This window comes from Galeopterus variegatus, unplaced genomic scaffold (assembly GCF_000696425.1).
Source record: "Galeopterus variegatus unplaced genomic scaffold, G_variegatus-3.0.2 Scaffold9229, whole genome shotgun sequence".
Classification (NCBI taxonomy): domain Eukaryota; kingdom Metazoa; phylum Chordata; class Mammalia; order Dermoptera; family Cynocephalidae; genus Galeopterus; species Galeopterus variegatus.
In genome coordinates, this window is record NW_007735340.1 from 2,679 (window position 1) to 8,681 (window position 6,003).

General features: G+C 46.6%; 1 protein-coding gene across 5 annotated transcripts in view; it reads left to right on the top strand.

The window, feature by feature from the left end:
- The first annotated feature begins 566 nt into the window (after positions 1 to 566).
- Positions 567 to 6,003, top strand: part of FAM49A (family with sequence similarity 49, member A) — a 68,298-nt gene continuing 62,861 nt past the window's right edge. For all 5 annotated transcript variants that reach the window (XM_008593484.1, XM_008593487.1, XM_008593486.1 and 2 more), the window contains exon 1: positions 567 to 717. The gene's annotated coding sequence lies outside the window, so the exon portion shown is untranslated. The remainder of the gene's footprint in view (positions 718 to 6,003) is intronic.

Consider the following 6,003-nt stretch of genomic DNA (forward strand, 5'->3'; position numbering starts at 1 on the left):
TGGGTGCACTCATGCCTGTTACTGAAAAACAGAGTCACCCACCGCTGTGTTGTGGGTGGTGGTATTCCATAACAATATTTTTCTAATGGAAAACAGGGAGAGCCATCCCAACCACATGGCTGAGGTAGACTGTTTTACTAGTTTAGTTCCCAGGGGTAGAACTACAAAAACAGCAATCTGGAAAAAGTGCCACCTCCCTTTTTGAAAATCTATTTTAAAAAAAGACTTCACATTCAGGGTCGATGACCATTTGTTTGAGAAGTCAGCCTGACCATGTGGCTGCTTTTTTAAAACATTCCAAAGGCCAGAGAGTCAGAGATGTGTTCCAATCTGGATTCTACTCCCAAAGTGCTGAATCCTTGAATGAGGCTGTTTTCTACTCTGAGCCTCAACTTCCCCAACTACAAAATGAAAAAAAATTGACAAGATCATCTCATAGATGTTTTCGAGCCCCGGTAATCTATGCCTGTGACTCTCTCTGCACTCCTTAAAAGAATATATTGTGACTAGAGGAGAACAGGAAACCGCCTCTCATGATAACTTGACCTGCATTCCCTTTTAGCAGATTATTACTAATTTAACGACAGAGGAGCTACAGGACTCTAAGGGCCACAGTTCTGATTTGGGGAGCCCAACTTGCCTTGGCCAGACAGCTGCTCAGCTGGTTCGTCCTATCAGCCTGGATTGGTGCAACTGAATCACAGGAGATATTTGCAGGTAAGAAACAGCTGACTTTGGTTATAGCATATAGCACAGTCATAACCAACGTTTTAGTGTAAGGAGTGTGTAATGTGCATGCTTATAGAATACTTTCAAGTAGTAAGGACAGTCATTTCACCAGATTTGCCATCTTTGATTAGAAGCCATGCCTCCCAATATCACATCCATCTAAAGAAAGACAAACAAAAACAAAGATACACATCATATTTGACATGCATTTCCAGGTAGCTGTGATTTTGAAATGGTTAAAGGCTCCTGAGTTTTATAGCTGCATTCTGCGTGGGATCTGTGCTATCTTGAGTATTTTGCATGTTTAGGCTTGAAACAGAGTAGCTTAGAACTACATGCAGAGGAGAGCAGGTTAGAGCTGTAGTTTTAGGTTACCTTTTCCTTGCAGAATTTATTTAAGATGGAGTGTGATTGTTATTCCTTTCTGCCTATCCCTGGACAACCAGATTTAGATACACAGACAGAGAAGTCCTTTAATAACCAACCTCCTCAGATGGAATTTAGATCTCATGCCAGAGACCTGCCTTGCTATAACATTTTTAGAGATAAATTCAGTTCACAAAGTTGTCATCCAAGGGTGCTTGCAGTGAACCAGCCGCTGCTAACCATGCCCATCGCCCTCTGCCCCGACTGCCAACATGTTTTTTCTCTCTTGTTACTGCTCTCCTCTCTTGCCTCCTCCCAATCAGTTATAGACACTTTTCTTCTTATGTGCAAGAATATGGCCACATCTACTTGAACTTCTTCGTTGAACTTGCACCTGACATGTGCTGACATCCCTCCCCAATGACTAAAGATCTGGTGAGGATTCAGCTCCCTGCACTCTCGCATCTTAACACATCTCTCTTGGGCGAGACCAGGGTACCCCCAGTTATAAGACCAGGACTCATGAAGGAGATGGCAGTGCACTGAGTTGGCCATACACCTGTTACTCTTTCCCTGTATGCTGGTGTTACCTCCTGTTCTCCTCTGTCCTGAAACTTCTTTTTCAGCTAGATATCTTGAGTTTCCTTGAAAACTAAAACCAGAAGCATTTCATGAAGCCTAGCATAGGACAGAAGGTAAGAGCAGGTGACATCTAATGCATTATACAGGTCTGAGTTCCCAGGAACATATCCCAGACATGTTCATTGTGCCAGATTCTCATTCTTTGGGAAATAGGTTTATCTCATTCTTCCTTCCTTTCTTCCTCTTATGGCTTCTTTCTCTAGAGTGGTCCCTGAGCTATAACTTGATTCAGAGGAAGGGGAGCAGGTTTTGGAATTAGACAGATCTGACTTCAAATCTTAGCTCTGCTATTTAATAGTTGAGTGATTTTTCTTATATCATTACAATTCCTGAGCCTCTGTGTCCCTACCTGTAAGATGAAGACTGTACATTCTGTTACAGGCTGGTAGTGAGGATTAAATGAGATAATGCATGAGCATAGCTTCTTGCATGCAGTAGACCTCAGCAAATGTTAGCTCCTTTCCCCACCCAACCTTTTGTAGAGCTACTTAAATATAGCTTTGATCTCATACCTGGATTCCATTTGAACTAAGATTTAAGGGTAGGCCTTGTCCACAAACATTGTAAGTCCCAACCACCTAAAGAAGACAGAAGCTGTTAACAGGCTTTTGATTTCAGAGCTTCTGTTTAATTTAAGCAGCCTTCCCTCCCCTGGGCTTTGGCCAGATTTTCTGCTCCAACCCAGCCATTTGGGAGGTTTGCAGTGTCCTATCCAATTTCAGGGCCTACCACGCTCCTAGTACTGTGACTCCCTCTTTTGTCCCATGAGGTGGTAGCTGAAAACTAACTTCCTCCAGCAGCTTTTCACTTCAAACTGGCATACTTCCAAGACCCAGAAGGGCGGGCTCATTGATTTGGGGAAGGCGTCCTGGCCCTGCACTCAGCAAGACAGATTCCATGCGCTTGCTCATCCAGGGTTTTCTTCCTGGCCTCTTAGCTCTTACAGGGCATTTGTTCACCCAGCCATCCATTCATTCAGCAAATATTTACACAGCGTGTCCTATGCGGCATGCAGGGGATGCTGTTCTTGGTGCTAGGGATACAGTGCAAAAAAAATCAAAGTTCCTGTTTTCAGAGTACTTTGCATTTGAGTAGGATCAGGGACGCATCAACAAGTAACAAACATACGTGTACTATATGAAGCTGTATTAAGTGCTATGGAAGAAAAATAAAGCAGAAAATGATAAGTAAATAAAGCCAAACCAGAGAGAGAGGGAGCTGGAGGAAATGGCATTGCTGATTTATATAGGGTGCCAGGGAAGGCCTCCCTGAGGAGGCAATATGTGAGCAGGATCTGGAGGAAGTGAGGGAGTGAGGCAGGAAGGAACAGCTGGAACGAAGGGGATTGCACTTGGCTTCACAGGACTGCAAGTGACCCTAGGATTGGAGAGAGGAACAAGGGGCCTTTGGAAGGAGGTAAGGACAGAGAGGAGTGGGCAGGTGGTGCGGGCCTCGGAGGCTGCTGCGAGGACTGCTGTGGCTGGCTGTTCTGAAGATACTTCTTTTCCTCCTCTCTCTTCCCCAGAGCAGCTCAAAGGCCCGGCCTCTGAAGCATCCCTTAGTGGAAGGAGGATGGGTGCTCTTACCCGACAGAGTAGTCATTCCTTCAGGAGTCTGTATGGGCTCTTGCTACTGAGCCTGTGAATGAAGGAGTCCTGGCCCGTCCTTAGGAGCCTATGGCTTGATTCAAGGCATCTTGGGGAAGTTGCATTGATAAATTCTGTCCAAGTAAACAGTTGTCCTAATTTGGTCATTGTAGAACCAGTTTGTTAGAGTAGGAATTTTCCACTGGAACCTCCCATAGGTCATTTCTACCAATTCTCTTGGAATTCACTTACATAATAGACTATTGGCAAGTCTTGCCTTCAGGGTGGAGGGAGGATGGATTCATTCAGCAAACATTTGGGTGCCTCTTATATGTCAGCACCCGCACTGGGCACTGGGGAGAAATGCTGACCACATTGAGCCCTGCCCTTGAGTTGTTTGTGGTTTTACTGGGAGACGGGCTGGTGATGAGACAACATACACTTATCAGTGCTGCATAAGAATAGGTGTCAGGCAGCCCGGAGGAGGGGCCCTGCCCGACTCAAGGCAGACCAGGAAGCTCCCTGGGGATGGGCTGTCACCTTTCAGTGCTAGAGATGGGGAGGGGTCAGGCAGGTAAAGAGTGTGGGGGAGGATGGGAACCTTCAGGGAAGGTGCTGGGAATTTCCAGGCCCCGGAGAAGCACAAGCACGTCTGCTCCTCGGGGGGACTGCGCGGGGGACTGTGCACCGTCGTGCTGTAGCTGTGGAACACGGACACATTCAGGGAGGAGCTGGAGGTTCTGCGAGGGGCCTTGAGTCTGTTCTGAGGACAGCCCAGAGCTGTTAACAGTTTTTAAGCAAAAATGGAAGGCCTGATAGGATTGGAGTTTTAGAAAGTGAAGGGCTTAAATTCATGACCTTTAACATGCTTGCTTTATGCTGCTCATACTATTATGAGATCCCAGGTCCCTCAGCTATAAAATAGGTTGACACAGATCAGTGGAATAAGATGGTTGTTGGTGGATCCTGGATAAGCACAGCAGCCCTTTCCACCCCGAGCATCCTTGTGAATGCTGAGCGTTGACAGCATTTCGTGTCCAGTCTGGGTACACACATTGCCTGGAAATGGTTAGAACATAAGCCCTGTTTTTGATAGGGGTAGTGGCTGGCAAAAGCGCATACTGTTTTAGTATAAATGACGGAATTTAGGTCTTTTTACATTTTTTTACAGTCAGAAAGTGAATGGGTGGTGCCCGTCTTTTAACCCTCTCTCTGCTGAATACTGAAATAGAAGTGTTTGTTTTAGAAAGTGCACAGTCGTTAATCAGATAATTCCTGAGTGCCCACCACATGCCAGACACTGTGGTGGGCCTGTGGCCACCAAGACAATTCAGAAATGGGCATCCTCTTGGGGAGTTAATGATCATGTGACAAGGACAGGGGAGCCATCAGTCAGAGGAGCAGATAGTGGGTAAGAGCCCCAGCATGGACACAGTGATATGGACATAGAGGAGGAAGCATGCTCTCTGCCCAGGGAAGTCAGGGAAGACTCCAAGAGGGACCGTGTGAGCTGGGCATTGAGGGATGAGCAGGACTTGGGAGCTGGAAGAGAGATGCTCCTGGTACAGAACCACGCTTCATAAATAGGGGCCAACATCGGTCCCCTGTGATGGGTGGGGAGGGATCGGGGTGTGCAGCAGGCACAGACACTGCCTCAACTCTGCCTTTCAAAAATCCACTAGTAGCTGCCTCTGCACCCTCCCACCTTGTTCCCAACAGTGACTAAAAAAGCGAATTGACTAATTTGAATGGACCTCTTTTCTGACCCCATGGAGGTGTCAGTGAGCAAAACAGGATAAGGAGGACCAAGGGAAAAAGTGGAATGAGGAGGAATCCATCTCCACCATCCGGAATGACTGATTTAACAGCACAGACTGCACCATGGCTTTCTGCAGACAAAGTGCAGCTTTACAGAGAACTGGGTGTGCTTCTGCTCGGTGACACCTGTATCAGTCCTTCCACCTTCCTCTTGGGGAAAAATATACATATGCAAAAATAATATATTTTCTATATATATAAAGAGAGAGAGAAGTATGTGTGCATGTATGTGTATATAAACATGTACACACCCGTATGTGTATGAGTGTGTATGGATATGTGTCTATATGATGTAGAATTTATCTAGAACCTAGCACAGAGCCTGGTGCAGTTTACCTCCCATCACCCTTGCTGGCTGGAAGATGAATGGTTGGGTTAGAGCTGACCTCGCCACCTGCTCGCTTCCCCGGATGTGCCAAGGTCTGTGCACATCATGGTACTGGGTGTTCACATGCACATCAGGAGGGAGCCTCGGGCCAGGTGCAGAAGATGAAACTCAGGCTCAGAGAAGTGAGGTGGGTCACCCAAGGCCCACATCTATTGGGTCAAGATTCAAACTCTTTTGTAATTGTCCCCTTTTCTGTGGTACATGCTGGGTATCATCCTCTTTATAATTAGATGGACCTTTTGGCAGACCAAAGAGGAGCTTTTGAAACTAGGAATTGTCCTTGGACATGGTTCTCACCTAGACTCCAAAATGCAGAACTGGGCAGAGCAGGGGCATCCTGCCATGCAGTCGGGGAGAATGTCTGGAAGCTCTGTCTTGCCTGCACATGTCTGGAAGCTCTGCCTTGCCTGCACGTGTCTGCTCACGTGTTTCCAGGGACAGGGAACTCACCACTTTGCAAGGATGCTGGTTCCA